Here is a 24,757-nt window from a genome sequence, read left to right on the forward strand (position 1 = left end):
TGCTGTCAGCGCGGCGTATGTTGTTTCTGATGAGCACGCATGAATGCAGTGAGAAATGGTAAAACCCACGTGCACTCTGCCCTGCCTTGACCTGGCTGCCCCCGTGCGCAAGCCTGGGGGGGGATGCTGGGATAGCGCTCTGACCTGTCATCAATGCGCATACATAAGAGTGTGCTAGCCCATGATCGCCATGTAGTCACAGGTCGATCAGCTCTGCTCAAGGCGATGGACTGGCTAATGAACAGAAGCCTGACACACACAAACTCATTTGCACTAACACTGTTTTCTGTGGCACATTTGGATACTGACAAAAATATCACACACCCATACATTCATGTGGACCATCCAAGCGAATGCACCCCAGACAAAACATAAAAGCGATGCCACATGCACAGATGCACGTACACGTCTTGCAACCTGCTCCTCACACACCAGCGCACTAATAAAATCACTCCGGCAAATATGCTCTTTTCACCCGCCAGCCAGATTCAGACAAACAAAAAGGCTGACAAACTTTCTCTGTTGTATTTCAAAGCTCATTAAAAAGTATTCACTGCTGTACGATTTAGCGCTGTAATCAGCTCTGAATAATAGAAATGGTCGTATTGACGCCTGCGGGCAGCCGACGTACTGTCTCATTTCGGAACAACAACCGCTGGGCGTGTGAATGCAAAACACTATGACACACACACACACACACATACACACACACCCACGCTCACACTATCTCCCTCTCGCTTTGGTTTCTCCGTCTGGCTGCCAGTCTCTGAAACACTCGCAGTGTATATTCTGTCTTGGGGAGGCCGCCCACTATGCTCCTAGGGGGGCTAATTGTCCGGTAGCGTTCCTTCGCTTCCCTCCCACTCGCTCTGTCCTCTCCCCTCTCCCCTCTCCCGAGCTCCGGTCTTCTTTCGGTAAAGAGTTCAGGAGTTCACGCAGAGCCCAGAGCTCTGGATCTCAGTGAGGTGCCACAGGGCAGAAAGGTTACACCTAGCTGGACTCCTATAGAAACAGCCTACACACATCAGTGGCAGACAGGTGAGGAAGGAGGGCGGGCGGGATGAATAGAATGACAGTCGATAGAAAAAAACTGGAGTGAAAGAGACACGAGCGACTGTAGTGTAAATTTTGAGGGTTAAAGTGCTCTGTGGGCTCTGGCTTTTCATTGTAGAGTTCTTTATTCAGGCACATATATCTAGTTTTAAAGCTTTCCGTGGAGCCTTGCAGTAGTTACAAGGTGTTTCGGAGTCACATCCCTCCACATAACGTCCAAACATATATGGCTACAACCTATCTCTAACACTAGACGCCCCATACAAATATTAACTCTGCATGCATTAACACTGAGCTCTGCAATCTTGCTGCTACACCACTACCTGCTCTCAGCACATTTAGCTCCTTCCAAACCTCCCCAGCCGCCTCCTGTATTAGCATTTAGATTTAGCTGAATTTAGAACGGTTCTCTCAATATGTGCTCATGTTCATCAGATGTTGTACATCTCCGGCTCTGCAGGGGGATTTGTGAGTTTGGGATCAGTCCGTGTCAAGCTTGCTCAGATCTTCCCTGAGCACTACATGAGCAGAGACACTTCCCCAAAATAAAATGTGCATCGTTGTTGAAGTAAAGACTAGACGTGAGCTGCTCTCTGATTATCCTGGTTCCTATTGTTAATAAAAGTCTGATGAGGCAAGAAACAGCAATCAGACAATCAGACATTTTATATACAAACTGTTGGTTCACAAAACTTTTTGGTAAGAAAAAACACAGGCAAACAGTTTGCATGTGCGTGACAGCTTAAGTACACACACGGGCTAAACACGCATTACAGACTTCCTGCTTCAGCTTTGACCAAACGCAACAGCTGTTGTTGTGTGCGTTTCCTGATGATGAGGAGTTATCACGGACAATTTGGATGAGTTCTCGTTTGGATTTGTCTCCAAATTAAGTAGTTTAGATGATTGTTTCCCAACTTTCAGCTTGTGACCACTTGAAACAACCGGTATCTACTTATTATGCCGCTTTATGTGTTTACTGGTTGTGTCAGTTAGACCAAGAAGAGACTTCTTCTGTTTTTTGTAACCAAGACAGGCAAAATGATCCATGATGTTGCAATAAAATGACAAACAGAACAGTCTAAATAAAAGGATTTTTTCAAACCCCCTCATTTTTATTTATTCATTTTTCGGCAACAGTTTGACAACGTGAATAACATTCCAAAAGTCATAAAGTGTCACACAATACGAGCCGTTTGTCAGGACGTTATTATTTTGAAACTGCAACTGGATGTTATATATTACATATTTTAGCTAACTTGACCACGGAGCCTCTATTTTGGAAGTCTATCCAGATGTTGCATAAAATGTATTAGTGCTAACTTGACCGTGGAGCTTTTCACGTGCAAAACTGATGCCAGAGGAGGAGGTCAGCAACATATATTGAAGCTAAATACCACTGAGCACTGATGTGCTGGAAGCAGGAGGAGTTCAGTGTGTTTTGTAGTTGGTTTAATACTGTAAATTGAGGGGACAACATCAGCTTTCTTTTTCTTTTTTCTTTGGTCGTTACAATACAGGGGGATAAAAAATTTCATTTTTGATATATTGGCGGAGAAGTGACCCTGCTGCCTTTCACTTATCATTTATAAGCCCTTCAAATATCTGGAAGGCAAGCAAAAACTGTAAAGGAAAACAGCCGAAGACACTTTCCCCTGACTTAACAACTACTAACAATGAAATGCCTTTGAGCAAGGCACTTAACCCTGCTAGTTTCAATGTGTTCAGTGACTGAGAGAAAGTCTGGAGACATGAAAGACTTGACTTTTTGGTACTAGGGCTTTTCCCAGTGGCCAAAATTAGCAGACTGTGGTCGCACTGGGCAGCTCCCAGGAATGAATGTGCATTGCTGTAAAAAAATGCACAGCATGACATTTCTGAAGAAGCGTGTGCATACTCAGCAGAAGCAAATCCTTCCCCGGATGAATAAATGTATAAAAAATATCTGCAAACGACAGCTATCGGATCAGTTAGCGGAATCAACGGTCATCAGCTAAAAATGCACCTGGCAGACGTACAGCGCAGACAGATATGTGTCGAGGAGAAGAGAGGAGGAGTGAAAGGTGAGAGGAGTGAGGAGAGAGTGGTGGGCCTCCAAGCTCTAACTCAGGGTCTATTAGAGCCTGATTGGGCCCATTAGGCGGGAAAGGCGATACGCAAACCGCGAGCAGAGCTCCTCCAGCCCGGCTCTACATTAACCACTGCCTGCTCTATACTTTGTTGAACACACGGACTGATCGATAGCAATGAGGAGGGAGGAGAGGAGGGGAGGAGGCGCCGGGGCGAGGAGGAGAGAAAAGAGGTCCAGGTTTACGGGAAGATAAGCTGGGATCGATAGAGAGACAAGGAGTGCTGCTGCGAGGAGAGAGAGGACGGAGGAATGCAAGATGCAGCAGGTTCACACTCGCTCACCTCATCAAACCAGAACCTGTGTGTGTGTGTGTGTGTGTGTGTGCCAGGGCACTCAGGCAACCATCATCTCCTGCTTGTGTGTCAATATACCTCCAACTGGCAGCAGAGGCCTCTTGCATGTTCACTGCCACAAAGGTAATATATTGTAGTTCTCAAAGGAAAGCTATTACTCAAAGAACGGCTGGTGTGATAAGCAATCCTGAAAGCGTTTCAACATGCTGCACAGCACTAATTCCATCAGTACAACGTTGTGCCACACTCATCAGTCTACAGTAATCAGCAATCAGAAGTGTTGTTCTCATTCACAAAACAATTTCAAACTCCTCCTCTGCAGTTTTTTTTTGTTCAGAACGATTCTAGTGTCAGGGAAAGTCAACACTGTGAAACACTAGCACTAGTTTTACATACTAACACCTCTTTGTATTAAATCTCTATTTTTTTCTTACGAAGAGTTGTGTGCTGAACCTATTTCTAGGTTGGGTGCAGTGACTTCCTCAGTGAAACTCAACACTTCCTGCAGAACATTAGAAGCCCACAGGAAACACTTCCTGTATGCCCTCTGAGGTACTGTAAGGATTGTGTAAACCCACTGTGACATCACCCATTGGTTTTGAAGCCTTGAGTTTGGCATTACATCTGTCGCTGTTTTGGTTTTTTGGGAGCCAGAAGTGACCTTGTTTGGAGGAGAGGGTGGAGCTGGGGAGGATATCCTGATTGGATCTGACTGATAACCCAATCGGAGCCCTTGAGTAGAGAGTTGTGTCATCAGTACTGTAAATCAATCAATCCATAAATATTGCATTAACTACAAACTGCCAAACATTTTACTTCCATCTCTCTGTATTCATGCATTTTAATTGCCCACTTAGAGCTTTCTGGAACTATCTGAAAGTCTCTGCGAATCACGTGACCAGATCTCTACTCGAGGGCGCTCAACTCGCCGTGCTGGCCACTTGTCAACTCCAAACGGGACCATAATTTACAAAATGAATATCATGCGGTGTTGAAGAAGAGTTGGAAGTAGCCACTGACACCACAAACTCATGAGGAAACTGTTTACTGAGGCAATGAATAAAGTGAGAAGCAGGGTCATATTCTCATAAGCTTACACACAATCTGTCTTCTTTTTGAAACCACCTGCTAGCTATTGGAAAGACTGCAGGTTTAAGGCGCTTTAGGCGACCTGGAATCTCCGTCCATATTTTATACAGTCAATGTGTGAAACATCATTGAAGCGACTGTAAAAAAAAAAAAAAGTGAATGAAAACAGTGGTGAATTTATCAGGACAACAGGGAAACACGGAGGAAATGTCGAGTTTGCATAAATAGCAAATTAAAACAGTGGTAGAGCAGACGACAGGGAGCTGTGTTACTAGTGATAAAGGCCTATCTGTCGTCTTCTCGGCTGTTTCAGCATTCATGCCTGTAGCTTGTTTTGTATTACTTGTATGTGCAGGTTTTCTTTAGTGAGCATAAACACAACACTTCTTGCATTGCAATTGGTTGCGTACGGAGGCGTGCATATAAGTGCAGCACATTTATATCTTCATACCTGACACCTGTCAAGCTGCTTTGATGTGCATGACCTTCACCTCAATCATTCTTGCATTTTTCTCTCCTTCTCCTTCCTCTCTCTCCCTCCATCACATCTCTCCATCTCTCACCTCTCACTGTCATGCACCCCCCCCCTTCCCCCTCGCCTCCCCTCTCCTCCCCCCTTTGGCTCCCCAGGCTCTCCGAGGCTGCGATGGCACCCTGTCAGAGGGAGCTATTTATGATTGGCAACCAATATCCTCACATAGATAAACACACACTGTGAGAGGGAGAGAGAGAGAGAGAAATCCTGAATTATTAGAGGGAACGAGGGATAAGTGCATTGTGACAGTGAGAGAGGAACACACACACTTGCAGAGGAAATATGGATTGAGGAATAGAGAAATGTTGCCCGGGGCTGTTTTTTCACGCCTCATGTGTTTATGTGTTGTATGCGTGCGCGTGCGCGCGCGTGTGTGTATTTTTAAGTGCATCCCCCTTCTGCCCATGCGTCGCTGTATCCTTTAGAGGAAGTTAGGTTACAAATGACTTTTTTTTTTTTAGCCGAGGCAATTTACTAAAGTCTGCCGGAGCTCCCAGTCGCTCGATCAAACAGACAACTGACCGTAAATGAGAGGGCTCCTCATCACGCACTTGAAACACGAGAATGCCACCTACTAACCTACACACTCTCATGCATACACATCACACACGGTGATATCCAGCGTCATGCTATCACAGGCGCCCACCTAGCTGTCCTGACTGCCTGTATGTAGCCTGACAGACAAAAGTCAAGGCAAGAAGGATATCAAACACTCGCTGTTACTTAAAAAGCTTATTACGAGCGCACAGCAATTATTGAAAGCAACATTTTTATCAGCTTCTGTCATCTTTAGGCAGCTGGATAACTGCAAAAACAAACTAAAACTAGTCTAAATCACAGGCCTGTACCTGCATTTAGACTAAAACTCTTGATTAGAATGGAAATGATGAACAAGTGCATTAAACACAAACCACAAAACACAGCCCCAGAACACATGACCTTTTGATTTTGTGCATGGTCCGATTCACTTTTTCCTGGCAGTGAAATCAGAACTCCTCACTTTCACTCACACACACACACACACACACACACACACACACACACACACACACACACACACACACACACACACACACACACACACACACACAACCTTCAGCATCTTTCTTAACAAAAAGGCTCGGAAATCCAATATTCTGCCCAACTTTTTCATTCTTTTTTCCTTTTCCCTTCTGTTTGCTCTCTTCTTATCTCTCAGCCCTCTTCTCTTTGTCTCGCTTCAGAATAATTTCTCTCCGGGAGCACCTGAAAATACCTGTAATTTCCACGTCCTTTTTTCTGACAACTGCCCCCCTCCCCCCTCCTCCCCCCTGCGTAGTTTTCCTCTTCCTCCTCATATTCACTTTCTTATTTCTTTTGATTTCGCTCATTTCACATGCCCCAGCCCTCCCTGTTCCTCCTCCTTTCTTTCCTCTGTTTTCCTCCCTCATTTACTCTGCCAGTCGTCCTGTTTACAGAGGAAAGGTTCCAGAGGAGGTAGAAAAGATGCCGCTGTGTTTTTCTTCTCCAGCCTTTGTCCTGTTTTTACTTTCTTACTTGCTTGCTTTTTTTCCTCCTCCCTCGTGCGTCTGTGCGCTCCCTTCTTAATCTCCTTCAGTTTTTCTGCGTGCTTCCTCGTGAATGTTGAATAGAGACGCTCGACTCCGATGAAGGTCACATTGGCCTAAACGAGACAAAGAGAGGAGGAAGAAGAGAGGGTAATGAGTGAGGGGGCTGGAAGTTTGTGTGCGTGCACGCATGTACGTCCATGTGAGACTGGCTGCTTTAATCGCTTTCATGGCTCTCTCTGAGAAAACCCTGGCACTCAGCACACACTCATAAGTACTCATAAACACACAAACAAACAGCTGTGCTACTCAGATGTACACACACACACACACACACACACACACACACACACACACACACACACACAGAAAGAGAGAGAGGGAGAGAAACCAGTGAAATTCATATGTGGTCTACCAGAAGTATGTAGTTCAAGAAACTTATGGACTATGCTCACACAGCTAGTTGTTGAGCTACTATAGCTAGCGTGCTAACTACTGACATGCTAGCCAGCCAGGAATTTGCTATACTCATGGGAGATGTAGTTGTTTTTGACCGCTAATAAATTGTTGTTGCCTCGTGGGAGCACAGTGGGTTTCATTCTCCAAAAGCAGGTTCTGTAGTAGATGCCATCTATTTAGTCTGCACAGTAAACGAGCATGCTTTATTTTTTCAGACAGACAATAAACGCTAACGCTGAATGAAACAATGCAGAAGCTGGTGGGAGAAAGGCCAACCCAGACGTGTGGATGATAAAATATTGCTTGTGGAGTTACTGTGGAGTTCACTGTCTGTATTCTAAGACTAAATGACATCTACTGTGGCACCTGGTTAACAAATGTGAAACCAAACCCACTCAAGCAAAGCAACAACAATACATTTGTAAGTAGCGATTCAAAAAACTACATTCTTTTTTCTCTTCATATTCAGCGTTTCTGTCAAAGTTTCTTTTATCCATCTGTTTGAAAAAAATGAAGCATGTTTGTGTCCTCCATTTTGGATTGACTGGCTTTCCGTGTCCTATAAGGAGGCAGCTTGTTATTGGTCAGGGCCATGAATTCATGTGTAAAATGTGCATGGATCTGACCGTGTCTTAATACATACATGAAACGCACACTCTGACATGCAAAGCCACACACACCTGAACCCTTACGGCTCACATTCACTGGATCCCAGGGTTCACACTGCAGATCAAATAACGAACTGCCAAGTATCAGCCAGTGTGTGTGTGCGTGTGTGTGTGTGTAGAAGCTAAGATTCATGTCAACATCAATAGCTCACTAATCACAGTGAGAGCGCTGAGGGCCAGGCAGATGTTGTCAGTAACGTATGGGTTGGCTTGTGTTACACAGAGGGAGCATACAAAGGCAACTACAAAACCTCTGACACCATCATAGTTCATTCAGTGCTGTCAATAAACCAGACACTGGAAACTTAGCTACACTCCGTGCAGACTGTACTGCACTATATCGACTGCAAAGCTGCGATGTTCATCAGACTTTATTGATCGAGCACACACACACACACACAAAACACATTGTGTGCAGAACCTTGACACAATTATCAAAAAAAACCCTCTGTAACTCAGACTTTTGGTTAATTTACATGAACAATATGATGCCATTTAACTTAAATTCTTTTTATAAAGTATGCATTTAAAAAGTCCAGTGAAAACTGTGCAGCTCCAAAATGTTTATTTTCATGAGCTGTGAAAAACAGCCTTTTTTTTTTTTATTCTTTGAAACATTTTTCAAACAACCCAATAGGTTTTTAAATGGCTTATTTATCCAAAGGAAGAAGACACATTTTTCTCAATGCATGAAAGAGCATTTGATCCTCATGGTTTCCACCAGGCAGTGACAATATGAAACCCGCCATTGACTTGCTATCCTCTAGGAAGAAAAAAACCTCAAGACGGGATGAAACATCTTCTGATGGTCGCGAGAAAATAAAAAGCGGGTTACGTAAAAGTCTGAAACTCTATTTGACGGCAGGTCCTCCGAAATCCAGTTAGTTTAATTAAATGTGCTGGAAAGTGAATTTGGACTTAATGAGGAACCTCACGGCTATGAGGAGTAACTCACCATATGAGAGCCGAGTGAGTGTGTATGTGTGTGTTCGCTGCTTCTGGTAGAGCGTTTAACCCTTCGGTGAGTGTCTCCACCTGGGACTGAACCGACGGCGTGTCTGCTGAAGCTTTAACAGCAGCAGAATAACTTTAAAGGCTGTTAGGGAAAGAAATCTCCGCGAAATGAAATACACTGCTGCTACTGAGGCCACTGGCTGGGTTACCTACGAGGCTGGATGAACTCAGACACACACACACACACGAGTATGTGACAGCACAGCAGCATACTGGCCATCTCTGGTAGATTTTTCTTAAATAAGTAAGTCATCCAGACCTCAGCTTTCCATTGGCTTCATCCAGGAGAACACTGCAGCCAAAACCCTACAAGGCTCCACACAAACACACATGCACACACACACACACACACGAATATGCATGCACAAACCACACACACGTATGCTTCCACAATACTGACACACATACGCACGCAAGGCCAACGAGGAGCAGAGTGGATGGGGCGTAAAGGGCTCTGGTTAAAAAGCAGGGTTTCAGGAACACCTGCACACACACACACACACACACACACACACACACACACACACAGACACAGACACAGACACACACACACATACACGCACACACCTCCAGCTGCTGCCTGCCTGTGTGTCTGACAGGCAGCACAGTGTGTAGCTGTGTGGAAGCCAGCCAGCCGCTTGTGAATCAGCAATGACTAACACTTTAAACCTGCACTTTCTGAGCTAATCGCTTGCATGCTTATTGTAAATGTATGTGTGTGCGTGCATGTGGGTGGATGCGTCGCATACACACGTGAGTGTGTGCTGATGTGCTCTCCTGAGCCGTCCCTATCAGGCCCAATTGTGACAGCCCAGGCCTTTAATTGCTTTGCACCAAATTTGACATTGTCTGAGCTGACAGCACCCTGATGAGCAGAATAAAAGTGGAGTGACGATGAACCCGTCACTTCCTCCAGTGCGCCTCGACAAGAGCACAACTTTGTGCTCCGTTTGATCGCTGCACAAGACAAACGCAATGGGATGCTAATCACATGCAAGGGGCCCGAGCTTTGAGCGCGTGCCAAAGTGTGTGGGTCTGCCTTGTAAGAGTGCACGTACATGTCTGTGTGTGTGTGTGTGTGTGTGTGCCAGTAATGGCAGCTCTAATCAGCAGCAGGATTGGAAGAGGCATGTGGCAATAAAGCCCAACAAAATGCCTGCCAGTCCCTATTAGAGCCGAGCACACTCAGAAAACCTGGCTGACGACACACGTATAAACGGGCACACACTCCATCTTGGTGGACATCTGGCCAAGGTCAGAGCTCCATCTGAGAGATGAATGCCACCTTCCAACCCCCTCAGCACTCCAGCCACACCCCCAACACCACTCGCACCCCGTTCAAAAAGAGTTGGAGAAAAAATCATTAAACTGCAATGCCTGACTGTACAGTGTTTGTCGTCCAGAGTGATTTAGTTTTGAACTCTGACCCCTCTAAGTGCAGCCCATCACAGTTCTGATTTACAAGGTGAAATTAGAGGTGGCTGCCATTCGCTGGGGCCATTATCAGAGCCGAGGCGAAACAAAGTCAATTCCCACTGAGATCCCTCATGAGAGTCGTCAATCCATATTCAATTGAGGGATCGATTATTCAGTGTAACATAGAAATGACTGATATACACAGCGCACGGTTTAGCATTTGTCTTCTTCATTTTTCATTCTTCATTCCCTTTATGTGAAATATTCTGTCTGTACTGTTACTATCGCTGTGTGAGAGATGTGGCTTTGAAGATGAATGTTGACATTTTAACAAAACGTTATTCTGTACACTTATTACCGCCGCCAAGGTGGTTGGTTTGTCAGCAGGATAACATAAAAACTACTGTGAACGGATTTCCACACATCTGAGGAAAGGTCTCGGGCCAGAACAGACCCCATTAACTCTTGGGATGATTTTTTCTCACTGTCTTCAACACTAAGAGATCACTTTGAAAATCAGACATATTTATTTGGATGGTATCTATGAATAATAACAATGTGGTGTGGACCACTAAAAATCCAGATCCAGCAGATTTACATATAATCTTTCTAATTTACAATAGAAGCTTGATTGAAATAAAGGAGAATATTGGACTGTGGCGGAGGTATGTGCTCTTCTGAGAGCCATTGTAGTTTTGAATTTGTTTATTTGGTACCAATTATATAAGTTGTAATTAAAGCATTTACTAAAGATTTATAGATGAGTTATAAACCACTGATAAGAGTAACAGTTGAAGGGGCAATGTGTAAGAATTGGTGTCCTGTTTCATTCATTCTCAAAAACAGATAGCAGCATATCAACAGAATAACTGCTAACTGCTGCTACCGTTAGCTAGTTAGCTTAGTTAGCCATGCAGCCAGCAGTCCAGACTGGGAGCTTGGTTTACCAGGATTGTGTTGGTGTTGACACTGCTAGCACAGGAGCTTTGGACCAGTATGGCCTGGGGCTAGCTGGTTAGCCTGCTAACTTCAATAGATATCTCAACAATACATGCTATATGCTGTTTATTCACATTCTATTGATAACTTAAGTTATGTTTTTAATGTTTTCAACTAAAATGCTTTAACATAACAAATGAAAAATCCCTTTGTTTGTACTGTGTGACCACTTAAAATTAACACCAGCTTCACAACACAAAATGAGTTTGTTAAAGGGAAAGTGCACCAAATTTACACAAATCAAAGTTTACAGCTGTTGGTGGTAGTACTACATATACGAAAAAAGTTGTATCAAGCATTTGCGTCTCCATAGGAAGCTGGGTGAAGTCTGATATATTGTAAAATGTCAAAGATCAGGGGTGTATGAAGGAAAGAAGCTCCAAGATTCTACAGGATTTTATGGAAGAAAGAAGCTCTGTAGCTCACCCCTCAGCACTGCATGAGGCTAACAGCTTAAGGCTACATTGGCGGCGACTGGCATAACACAACCCAGTCTCTGACCAGTCGACAGTAGAGTTGCACAAGCATGAAATTAAAAATAAGGTATCTGTCTAAGGTATCTGGTTCTACTGCATCGACTTTGAACTTTCTGTCCATTGTGAGTCTGATAAGTTTATACCGTACCTTCCAATCAATGTTTGCACCTAAATGATCTATAAAGCTTTTGTAAATTATTAACTAAACATCGATGAAGCAGTTATATCTCATAAAACCTCTATAACAGGTGCCTTGTTGGAAAGTGTGAAAAATGCACATTTTTGCAGATTGCTTCTCTTGTAAGGATGTAGCATCCTTTCAAACAGAGACACTGGGGCTCTACAACTCTCAGAAGACAAAAATTACAAAAAGGGAACAAAGACTTGCTGCTGAGTTGCTTATTGACCTTCGAAGACTTTCATTTCTCTACAGCTGTTTGTTAGAAAAAAAGAGAATGGTTGCAACTATTGTTGAGCTGGGCAACATTACCAGTACCAGAGGAAAATACCTGCACTGCCAGCTCTGAACTTTGTTACTGAGGCCCACGGCACAGATGCTATCAAAGCCTCCGGCGCTGCAGTCGGTCTGAACACATGGGCCAAGTTTTTGGCAGCGTGAACAAGCGGGTTTGAAGCCCTATTGTCTCTGTGCCGTGACAAAAACACCCTCTGCATTTGTTGGTGTCGACAGATAAAGCGATTGTGATTTTGATTTTTTTCAGTGAAGTGGGGCCTTTCCACTATCATCCACTCATTTCCTGTGTGAGGCAGGGAGCATTGGGTGCTTTTGGCAACAGATATTGGTTTGAGCTGAGGAGCTGTGATTATTATTCCCACTGTGCCAGAACACACAGGAACCTCGGTGGACACGAAATACTGTGCAGCACCTGGTGTGTGAACTAAACTGAGGAAGGAAAAACACTTACATTTGTCAATATATCCACAACATGAGCCCACATGCTTTATATCACAGGCACGCACTACACAAGGCTTTATCTGTTTCAAAAGATAAAAGGGATGAAATCAGTGTAAAAAACAGTTTGTCACCTTGCTTGTACGAAAAGTCTTGAAGGTTTCGTCAAAGCTGCACTGCTAAATACTTTTGGATAAGAAAAGGATTAAATAATTATATGTAACGTGAAAAGTAGTGACAAACCAACAGAGAAATATCATCCAAGTTTTTGTACGTTAAAATAAGCGTTTTAGCATCTTGCAGCTCATTGTTTTGGTTTGACGTCCAGCTACTTTACGTTTTCTTAGCCCAGTCATAAAAGTAAAATGTTAGCAGCAAACCTTATTTTTGAAAACCCCTGACACTTTCACGTATGTACGTGTATACAAACTATATGGGCTTTTCTATATAACGTCACCTGGCTTTCATATCCTAAGGTGGAGGGGATGGCGATGGGGTTTTTAACAAGACTTCGGGACATCTCCAGCCGTGTTTGTGTCAACTAAACAGGTTTTTCAAGCCAAAACAAAATCTTATCCAAAGTGTTTTTGTGCCTAAAACTAACCAGACCATAAAGTCATCACAACATAAAATTGATAATTGAACCTAAAGAGACGTAAAGTTGCACCAAAGAAATGTGAAGTCAACATATCAGTGGTCTGCAGAAAAACGTACATTGCCAACATTTATTCTGCTGATCGGGTAAGGTTTTCTTCACTCTTACAGGCCTCATCAACTCCTTTTTCAGTTGGCAGTTTTCAGCAAAAAACTCTTGATAAATCCACAGCACACTACCAACGCAGCACCAAACAGCAAGTCAGCATTTAGCAGCTTATGAGCCAGATATTTTTCTGAGGAAATATCTTTCTTGATGGACAGATTTACATTTGTTGGGTGGACAAAAACATGTCTCGTCAAATGAATGCTGATGTTGCTCCGTGTCTGCGGAATATGTAAATGCGTAAAGTCAAGTGCGAGTTCAACATAACTTCTTGGCATATTATCACAAAGGATGCACGATAATACAGTATATCAATGCTGTGTGATGATTACTGCTATAGAATACAGTAAATAGAGTCTGAGATGCAGTTTCCTGTAAATTAAACACTTGTTTTAGGGTTAGGGTTAGTCTGCAGTAGTTGTTGTGTGTATTCTTTTGTAATATTGTATTTTGCAAAAGATATTTAGAAAAGTTGGATGAAAGGTTGTCAGAGATCAAAACACATGGAGAATAAATTGCGGCATATTGGAGAGCGGCTGTGTGAATTCTGATATGCACTTGTTGGAGTTGGATAAAAGCATAGTCTCATTTATCTTTGCTTTCGCTTTTAGCGTCCATCTCAGACTCTTATATTGTCTGCCATGAAGACATACCTACACAAACACAGAGACGTTTCTTTGTGTATTCAGATGAAGGTTGACTCAAACATTAATGCAACAGCTTCATGTCTGATGACCCTCAGGACGTTTAGAAAAAAAACCTCTTCATTTTCATAGATGCCTGAGTGCCAATGAGAAAAACAAGCATCTATTACAAGTGTTCTTGAAAAGTTGATTTTTCTATTCATAATTTCACAGCGTCGGTCTTGACTTTATATAGGATTGGACTTTTCAGAGAAGACTGACTGGCATGACTCACTGTCTCCCTGAAGGAGACCCTGAACCATTATGGGGGAGTGCGCAGCATTTCAATGTCTTGCGTGGGCCCCGTAGAACAATGACACCAGCCAGCGAACAAGTAAACCGAATAAACATACAGCCGTTCTCTGCATATGCTCTGATTTTATAGACTCATTCAAGGTCAGGAGTGTGATTTTTCTTCTTCCTCTCCTGTGGAATAACCAGAGGCAGGGATATCCTGTTTCATTAGCTTTCCTCTCACTGCTGCTGCCGTCTGTCCAACAAAATGTAACTGGCTGAGGGTCGTAGCCGCAGCTGAAATAGCAAACAGGCAGGGAACCCTACATGAGAGGAGGATTATTGATAGAGAGGAAGGTTAAAGAGTAATATGTGTGAGCGGGGATCAATTCATGCACCTACTCCTGTGAGTGAGTGTGTGTGTTCGTACGCGCACCACAGACACATTTCCATTGGGTGTTATGTGTTTGTTGAGCTTCACTTGTGCACATGTGCACACTTGCATCTGCCCCTGCATGTGCATGTGTGTGTGTGTGTGTAGGTGACAGTAACAGCGTGAGCTCCATGCATTATCTCATTATGTGGCTCTCCCAGGCAGCAGGAGGACCCTGTCCCTAATGGCCTCTGTGCTCATCGTGCTGAGGCAGACAGAGGGCAAAGTGAGGGCCGCCCTCCCCCTCCATGGTAACTGCCAGACCCCTGGGGGCCCATTGCTTGGCTGGCTGTCCCACTCAGGCTCAGGCTCCAACCCCGTGGGATGGGTACAGAGGGGAGCTCGACAGCTAAACAAATGAGATCACCTCCCGCTACTGACCACGTCTACCTGAACCCAACCTGACTCCACAAACAGTTTATCAACCTCATCTAACTTTGCTTATCCTGACTCTGCCTTTAAAGGGTCAGTTCACCTAAATTACAAACATATACTGTCTGCTCTTCCAAAGGAGTACAGTACAGAAAACTACATTTGAACATGAGTTCATGCAGGAGAAGCTGTCCAAGATGTCCTGCCACAACAGCTCAACACAGCAACAAAACTGGGACTATATACAGAATATCATGGGAGCCATCAAAAAAAGCTTGCACTGTGCAATCTAATTAAATTAGAAAAAAAAAAATATCAAAAGATTTGGAAGTAACACAACAAATATAGCCTGGAAAAATGCAAATATACCTCTATAGTACTTCACTTACCTGCAGAGCTGCAACAAATAACAGATTCATCTTCATCAAGTCCTTTATGATAGAGAGTAGATGAAGAGTCTTTGGGTTTTGAACTGCCGGGTAGACATTAAAAGCAGTTTGGAGTTGCTGCTTTGGGCAATTTTGTTATATTTTACTGATGAAACAATTAATGGGCAGATTAATCGATAATGAAAATAGTCATTAGGTGCCACCACTCCTAACTGTGGCTCTGTCTCTGTCCTCAGTTGGTGTTTTGTTTTTTTTTGAGGATGGAGGTCTGGTAGTCCTGTTTCAGGGCTTTCTTTGTTAGTTTAGTTATGTAGCCTTTTCTTAGTTTATGGAGGTTTATAAACTTCTGAGTCCTATGGCCAGGTCTCCAGACTCCCATAGTTTTGGTTAATTTGGTATTATTTGTAAGCAAACATTCACTTTCTTTTGCAAACTTGTGCTCGGGTATGACGTCCTTTTCAATATGTTACTGGTCACAAGATAGAGCCAACTGTGTGCTTTGTTGTGGCAGTAAAACAGAGAGCCGGACTGACGGCGGGCAGAAACGCCCAGCGCTTTGAAGTAAATTACTCATCTTTCTATTCTTGTGAGGACATCTGTTCTGCCTAACGCACACAGCAGGTGACTGACGTCTGCACACACGCATGCACGCGGTGGACTCAACCTGTTTTGACCGACATAATGAAGCACATAATCACATCCACGGATGCTGAGACACAAAGGAGTTATATCAAGAAGGATTATCCCTGTTGCACCCACCCGCACACCCACACACAGATGAGTCTGCATGCACGCAAAGACGCATTATAGTGCAACAACCTCAGACTGTTGCCACAGAATGACAAAGGAGAAAGAGAGAAGACGGGAGAAGGCATTAAAATGTATGTGTGGATACATAAAGGTGGAATTCTTCTTCTCAAAATAATATTAATTTGACTTGATCGAGGAGTCACAAAGGGAGAGAAAAAAGAAAAAAAAAGCCTCACACACACCCTGAGCAGCTCTGGCTGAGGTCATCTTTATTAATAAACCCTCTGACAACAAACACACTCACATCAAGGCCTTCGCACTCCCTCCATCCTCACTCCACACTCCCTCCCTTCTTTAGCTCCTTGAGAAATGGCAATTGCCAGACAGACACAGTAGGGGGGTTGTCTGTAACCACACACATACACACACACGCACACACACATAGTGCAGCATGGCCTAGAGACAGCATGTCAGTGATCTGTCAGAGGGTAACAGTGCAGAACAGGTGTGTGTATGTGTGTGTGTGTGTGTTTGTGTGTTTTGGGGGGAAGCAGAAGAGAGGAACTCTGGACAGACAGGAAGTTTGCCCTGCGCACACGTACAGACACACACTAAGAAACATGCCCCGGCTCATTTGTTCTCACTGACAGGAGAGGAGAGGGATGGCTCTGCACAAGACGTGCCTGAGGGAGGAGGAAAGGTGTGTGTGCTAAGTGTGTGTGTGAGAGAGTGTGTGTGAGAGGAAGTCGGAGGAACAAAAGTAGAGGAAGGAAGCTAAAATTTCAAAAGCTAAGAACACGTCTGCTTATGTGCTAGTTTGCATGTGTGTGTGTGTGTGTGTGTGTGTTGGTTTTGATTTATTCACTTTATGTTTGCCTCTTAATGTTTGCGTGTGTGATGCTCTGTGCGATGGGACTGCAGCTGTGCTCTGCAGGGCTTATGCTGGAACATTAGCCTGACCTGGGATCACTGCAGCATAACAACCATTAGGCATGCTGAAGTGCCCTTGAGCAAGGGACTCTGAGTGACAGCAAGAGGACAGGTGTGTTTTCATCTGTTTGCAGGCAGGACACCGGCTCTGTTAAAACAATACAGGTGTTTGTTTGTTTGTGTTTCGCCACGGGTGCTGGTGAAAGGATGAAATATGATCAAGGAAGGTTTGATCAAACCTCAAAACACCACACAAGGATTTCTAATACTTTGAGACAGGATTTTACAATCCTCACACAACGCATTGCTTCCATTCATCCATCTCTTCACTCCCCACTGCTTCTCCAGGTCCAGATTACGATGGCAGCAGGCCAGGCAAGGTAACCCTGATGTCCTTCTCCCTAGCTATGTCCAGTTCTTGCTGGTGGATCCTGAAGTGTTCTCGTGCCATATGGGATAAATAATCCCTTAATAAAGCATCCTAATCAGCTGCTCGAACTATCTCATCCTTATCCTTTAAATCTGAAGGAGCAGTGGTCCTGTGCTCTTTCGGTTGGTCCGAGCTTCACTCAAGAGCTGGACAATATGGCTTAAAAGGGGGATGCTACAGCCCCCTTAGCACCCCTTGTTCCTGCATCCATGCGATACTGTGACAATACTGTCTGGCTGACAACTTGTATTTTTGAGTAATAATTGTCAATAATGTAAATATAATGACAAAGAGTGTAAAGGCAAGTATGAGAACAAGTAAAACAGTCGGAAGTTCAGAAAATGACATCACGTTACTGTAATGCAGCCTTTAAAACCAGGAAAAGACAAGTTATGCTATATCACAATATGATGATATACAGTCTTATATCACAATATAATATCCATATATTCCTACACCACACCCTGTCCCTGAAGTCCAAATGACACTTTCCGCCTCCCCGTGGACTTGAGCTTCCATGTGATGCAAATTTTGTCACCTGTCCATGTCGGCGAGGGTCCACATGGATCATCCATTTGCAGCTGAAAGCTTGTGACTTGAATAAAACAAGTCCGATCTCGTGCTTTCAAACTCATGAGCAAAGGTGAAGTCTTTGAACAAAAATCGACCTTTACATCAAGAGTGCCTCCTTCAAGTTAATATCCCTCTTTAGCCTTCATCTTTTTCTGCTGGCGCTCTTTGCATCCAGGCCCCTGCTGAGCCAATGCACTGTTCTCATTCAAAGGAGATGGGGAGTAATGAGGAGGCAGGTCTGAACCCTCCCTTAGTTGGATCCTGTTTAGTTTAATCACTGGCCGACATGATATTTCTTCACTTGGAAGCCCTGCTGATAAAGTTTGGGTTTCTGTAGGTGGCACTCTTTTCCTTTACAAGCCACAGCGGCTGTCATTATAATGCTAAACAGGAGGCATCTTCTGCTAGTTATTCCAAACAAACTGCTGTAGCTGCTGCCAAAATACAAGACACATTACTTCCCATGATGCTGCTTGTTCCAGAGCATTCTTCATGGGAATGAGTTACATAACACTGAGTGTTTACTACAGCAGTGCTCCAGTAGAACAAACAAATAAAAGCTTTATGAAGTGAATGTATGTTTAATAACTAGTGTGTTGTATCATTTTGCCATAGCGGGAGAAGCAAAGGGTGTGAATGATCAACACATTAATGAATCCCACCACGAGACAAGGTTTTTTCTGTTAAATGCAGTGAGTTATATTACATGAAGTACATACTGTGACAAGAACAATTACAAGTCATGCCACTTCTTCAGGAACGGAGCATGTGACACGACCGCAGCAGATCGTCTTGCTCAGTAAATGCAGAACAGCTGGTGAATCTCACCATTCGCTCTGGTTAGGCTGCATTTAACATTTGGTTAAAAGGCAATTTCTTTTTCCACCTCAGCGAAGCTGTTTTATGGTATTTGTGCTCCTTTTGGATGCCACGCAGTGGAGAGATGGCAAAGACAGTGAGGGTACAAACACAAACGTTGCCAGCTGGGTTTGAGCTCACTGTTTTGTTGGGATGAGTTATAAGCTTAGACCTCTGAAGCACTGGGACATCCCAGTACACTATTTCTACACCGAGGGCCCATTTTTCTGCTGTATCCTCACATGAGAACAGAACTGAAGTGTCCTCTTGAGGGAGACTGTATTTACCCTTGTACCTTACGCTTGTGCATATTCCTGCATTTATATGGATGCAAATTCAATGATTCTTCAAAAATAGAAGTGAGGAGACGCTTGGCATTTACATTCGTCTCACTGCTCTGCAGCTCGCTAAATGGTAAACAACTGGCAGCCCAGACACCATGACCAACACGGATTATATCACCTCGTCATAAGATCACAGCGGGCCTGGAGCCAATTGCACGATGTGCTTTAAACTGTCAGTACGAGTGGAGACGAGGTGAAACTCTCCACTCAAACCCTCGGCTCACTTACACTTTATCAATCTCCAATGAGAGCCTAACTGGAATCAATGGTGCAGTAATGGGCGGTGAGAAACCGTGTTAAAGTGTAATGCTACCTGTTAAATGCAGTTGCAGGCCGTTCGATGCGAGCAGAATGCTTGCATTGTAATGTAGTGAGGATAAATTCGCTCTTTCCAGTAGGAGTGGGAAAGCGAGAGGCTATTGATGGAAGATGGAGTCAGATTGTCCGCACCTTGGCTACATACTCAGAATTTTGAAATGTGACTGTTGGAAAGAAATCTCTGGACAATCGAGTTCTTTGGGGTGGGTTACCAGCTTCTTAATGTAAGGTTTTCTGCAGGGTTTTACATGCTGACGGTCCAGAAGCTCCAGAGAAAAGTCATTACACCTTCATCATAATCACAGATGGAGCCTCAATAAAATCAGCTTGATATTATTCTAACCAATACATAAAGATCATCTTGTAGAACCCGTAATTTATTCATACAAACTGTCGTGGCACGCAGCTTTGTCGCCGGGAAGCTTTCTCAACTTTCCATCAACCGTCACTAATTGCAGACCATTTTGAATAATATCAACATAAACAAACCTGCCTCTGAATAAATGCGAAGCTCACTGGTGGCTGACACATGCTGTCAGCCCTTGAATCAAAAGCACAGCAGTCAATTTGAGATGGAAAAATGTCCTCAGTCTGCTAAATTGAAGCCACATCTGCACACAACCGAAAGCAGTGGTGGGCCGACTTATTAGACGTCCAGCAGCAGGCAAATACACAGTGGTCTTGAAACAGAATGTACCAAATTAAAGAGACATCTATCATTCCTTTCTAATCGCATGATATGACAATTAGGGCACATACTGAGACATTCAAAAGAAAACTGGCTCCAAAGTCGGCTAATTTAAAAAAGTGAAAGTCGCAGAGTTAAATAGATAGTAAAAGGTACAATCTTTGCAAACTACCACAGCGCTGTGATCAACAGTTGTTGAGAAACTACTCAACAACTGTGCAAAATAATGAGTAAGTCAAGGTTAGAGGAAAGAAGTAGGCCATTTAGTTACTGCAATGGAAAAACAAAAGTGCCAGGGTGTCTGGGTGGCAAACTGGGAGGGGGAAAATGACAGCGGTACAAAGAAATCAAATAAAGACTGACAATAAATTGTGTGCAGAGGAGGCCTGTGGTCACCGAGCAGGAGTGAGAGAGCTCCTGACGACAACAATCATACACTCTGCTTCTGTCGTTTTTATCTGCAGTATTTGCCGCTTTCCTATTCTTGTCTGCATCACTCCATCTCACTTTTTTTGATTCTCTTTCATCATCTCAGACACTTCTTCGGCTCCCATTCTCTCTATATGAGTTTTTCTCCATTTATTTCAGACTCCATTTTCTCTTTTCCTCAGCTCCGTCTGGCACTTTCTGACTTTTTTTTTGCGTCTATTGGACTGTCTCTCTCTGGCTCCTTGTTTCTTCTCATTTTCAGCCTACTTAGCTGCCTGACACTGTCTACTCTATATTCAGTCACTTTTCTGTGAAGGAATAAAATTACATTTTGGGAAACTGAGTTTTTAGCTTTTCTTTTAAAGACTTTGATGAAAAGATTGACACCACTGTCATGATTGTACACTGAATATGAAGCAACAACTTGAAAGACGGTAAGCATAGTTTAGCATACAGAGTGAAAGCAGGCAGAAACAACCCGCCTGACTCTTTAAGTTTGAATTTTAAAAAAAACAGCCCGGGGCCGAGACTTCACAGTTTTTTAACGAAATGTCAAAGTATTCATATAAATGAGTAGTTAAATTGTTGGACAAACAAGCTAATTAGCTTTCTTTCTCAGAGTGAATACAGAAGTTTGTAAGTGTAGTGCTTGAAGTGCACGGCTGGAGCCAGGATGTTTTTAGCCTAGCTTAGCATAAAGACTGAAAGCTGTCAGATACAGCTAGCCTGACTCTGTCTTAAGGTACAATGTTTTATCAAACTATTCAAAAAACAGCCGGGATCAGTGACCTCCAGCTCGACCAGACACCAGGAAGTAATCACAAATTAAAGTTAATATGTTGAAAGTAATGCTTATTTGCTTCCTTTCACAGAGTGAATAGAGATTTGAAAGTGTAGTGTTTGAAGTGCACTGCTGGAGCCGTGATGTTTCAGCCTAGCTTAGCATAAAGACTGAAAGCAGAGGATAACAGCTAATCTGGCTATTTTATATCTGCACATGTCCCGGTCAGATATGGTTTGATTCCCCGGAATGCAATTCCCTGAAAAAACTACAAACTGTTGCTGGTACATTGTTGTTGTTCTAACAAATAAGATCCAATATTTTTACTATTGAGCTTTAGAGATAGGAAGGTTGTTTTTTTACTTTGGACAGAGCCAAGCTAGCTTTCTCCCATGCTTACAGTCTGTGTGCTTAATGCTAGGCTAACCATGTCCAGTCTCCAGCTCTGTACTTAATGCATAAAAATAAAAATGATATCAATCTTCTGATGTCCCTTTTTTAACCACTTTTACATTGACTTTTCAGGTTTTCCTCTGCCTCTTTTTCCCTCTCAGGCCTAAATAGCTTGTACTTGTGCAGTCCCGCCATTTAAATGAATAATGAGGAATTGACCAATCCCACGTTCCAATAAGTCGATGGGCCCACTCCAACTGCTGCTACTACTCCACTGAGCATACAAACGCACACACACACACACACACACACACACACACACACACACACACACACACACACACACACACACACACACACACACACACATTCACACTCACAATGACAGATATACACATTGATGTCTTGGCAAACTAGTGCACTTTCTTAGGTGTCTGAGGATTTGTGTGTGTGTGTGTGCAAGTGTGTGTGTGCAAGATATCATACTGAGTGCTGCAGCCCAGGTGAGAAGACACACATGCATAAATCATAACTACAAGCATCTGATGCCTTCATCCTAATCACAAACTGCCTGTGTGTGTGTTTTTGGTGTGTTGAGTGGGAGATGTGACGCAGTATGTATGACAGAACTGGAATATGTGAGAACAAAGTGTGTATGAATGTGTTGGAACGCTGCAGCGCATGTTTTTGTTGATTTTGCAAAGCTCGCCCCCACACACACATATACACACATGCAGACACACAAACACACACACACACACACTCCCTCTCCCCTCAAACCCTTGGTGCCTGTGTGAGTCAGTCTTGTCGGCGTGTGTGTGTGTGTGCGCGCACATCTTAATCTCCTAGACAAACCCAGCAGAGTTTCTAGTAAATGTTGTTAATAAAGTCTAGCGGGAGCTCTGTCATACAACGGTGGTAACACACACACATGCACACACTTTGGAGATATATATATAATTAATAAGACTAAAGTAGATGCAGACACAAAGCACTTAGACAAAGGCACACCCTCACACACAGACATACAAACACACACACACAGAGTCAAGGACGCAACCTGATAATAACACACACACAGGTACAAATACACACATACTACACACTCGCATTCAGACACAAAGAGATGAAGATGCACAAGGTTAGCACACACTCACAACATGCAGACACAAAGAAACAGCCACACAGACTACTCAGAGAAACAAAGGCAAAGGCTCACACACAGACACAAAGAAACACACGCACACACACACACAAACTGCGACAGACGGCGTGCGTCTGACAAGCATGCAGCAGATCCACCACCAGCGCTGTGAGGCACACCGCGGCCTGCTGACGAGCGACACGCTCCTCGTAGGCTACGAGCGCTGAGGCAGCATGCTGCGGTGGCTGAACGCAGCTCCAGAGAGGACGGCATTGTGCGCTACATAATACGTTAGACGTTCAACGACACAGCAGCTCTGTGGAACAAAGCGAGAGTCCATGCAGCTGCAAAAAGAGAGAGAAATCCCACACACACGCTCACACATGAACAAAGAGAGCACAGCACAGCAGAGCGCTCACGCCCTCACTCAGAGACACTGGTTAATAATTATGAAGGAGTGAGAACACACACAGAGTGTACCTGACCCATCCCTCACATTAAGTGGCTACACGACTTGGCCAACTATAATTTTTTTATGAGAGGATTTTAATCAGAAGAGGCTGGGGACGGAGAGAATCATCCAGCTGCTAACTGTCTTCTCACTAAATAAGTCCCAGCCCACTTTCATCTAACAAGCACACCTGACCCGGTATGTTAAATCACTTTGGTTAATGATAGCTTCTTCCTAAAACAGTTGTTGGGGTTCCTGATCCACATTAAATTGCAATTACAGTCATCTGTTCCACTGTCTACATTTTGAGGCTCATTGTTACTTCACATGTGTAAAGTCACACCTGATACTTTGCTCCGCGGTGAACAAACGCATCACAATGTGAAGGCAGTGGTAGGTCGTACCGTGAAACCAAGGTGTTGACGATGACTTTCACAGTTAGCTAACACGTTCGCTTTTACAGTTTAAGACATTTTCTGCACTTCTCGTCACAAAATGCACAGCCTGGATACATTTTTCCTGCAGGTTTAAAACTTGATAAAGGAGAACGGTCTAGCAAATGAAGACTGACACGACTTTTTATTAGCAACAGCAGCCACAGTTAAAAACTCTGCATTATTTAGCAGGTCGGTTTTGATCAGGGGGAAAAAAAAAAGTCGCACAGGTGAGGTGGTTTGGTGAAAAGATGAAGAAGCATGTAATTATGCCGAGGGAAGCCTTTTTCATGTCGGCTCTGATTACCATTTATCACAGCGGCTCAGCACTGTTTGTCAAGTCTGTATCTGTTCATCAGTAATCCTACAGCACAACCTGCAACTGTTGCATGTTTGAGATAAAAACCGGGTGTGGTGCGTCTGTCAAGATGAGGTTGATGCATTGTTAGGTGACAGCCTCCCTTTAGCTTACTCGTATTTCACTCATATGATGAATAATAATATGAAGGCCGATCTCAACTACAGAAGAAGTCCAGGTTTGTGGAAAGCAATAATCTGTCCTCAGGTAGGAAGTTCAAGTAACGTCCTTAAAACCTGCCATTTATCTGTATTCATATACATTACATACTGTATATTTAAATGTAGCTGAGTGGAACAACAGGTGAAGTGCTTGTCTGTGTGGCCTACAACACCCCGTTCAATGAGTGTCAGTGATCTTTACAGCTACATTATGTGTGTGTTTAATATTGCATGCACGCAGCACTACGCAC

At 43.6% G+C, this 24,757-nt stretch overlaps 1 protein-coding gene across 1 annotated transcript in view; it reads right to left on the reverse strand.

The window, feature by feature from the left end:
• Positions 1-24,757, reverse strand: part of sema4c (sema domain, immunoglobulin domain (Ig), transmembrane domain (TM) and short cytoplasmic domain, (semaphorin) 4C) — a 98,601-nt gene that overhangs the window by 59,672 nt on the left and 14,172 nt on the right. The window contains exon 2 of the mRNA XM_073467212.1: positions 6,638-6,764. The gene's annotated coding sequence lies outside the window, so the exon portion shown is untranslated. The remainder of the gene's footprint in view (positions 1-6,637; positions 6,765-24,757) is intronic.

Source organism: Pagrus major, chromosome 5, assembly GCF_040436345.1.
Source record: "Pagrus major chromosome 5, Pma_NU_1.0".
Lineage (NCBI taxonomy): Eukaryota > Metazoa > Chordata > Actinopteri > Spariformes > Sparidae > Pagrus > Pagrus major.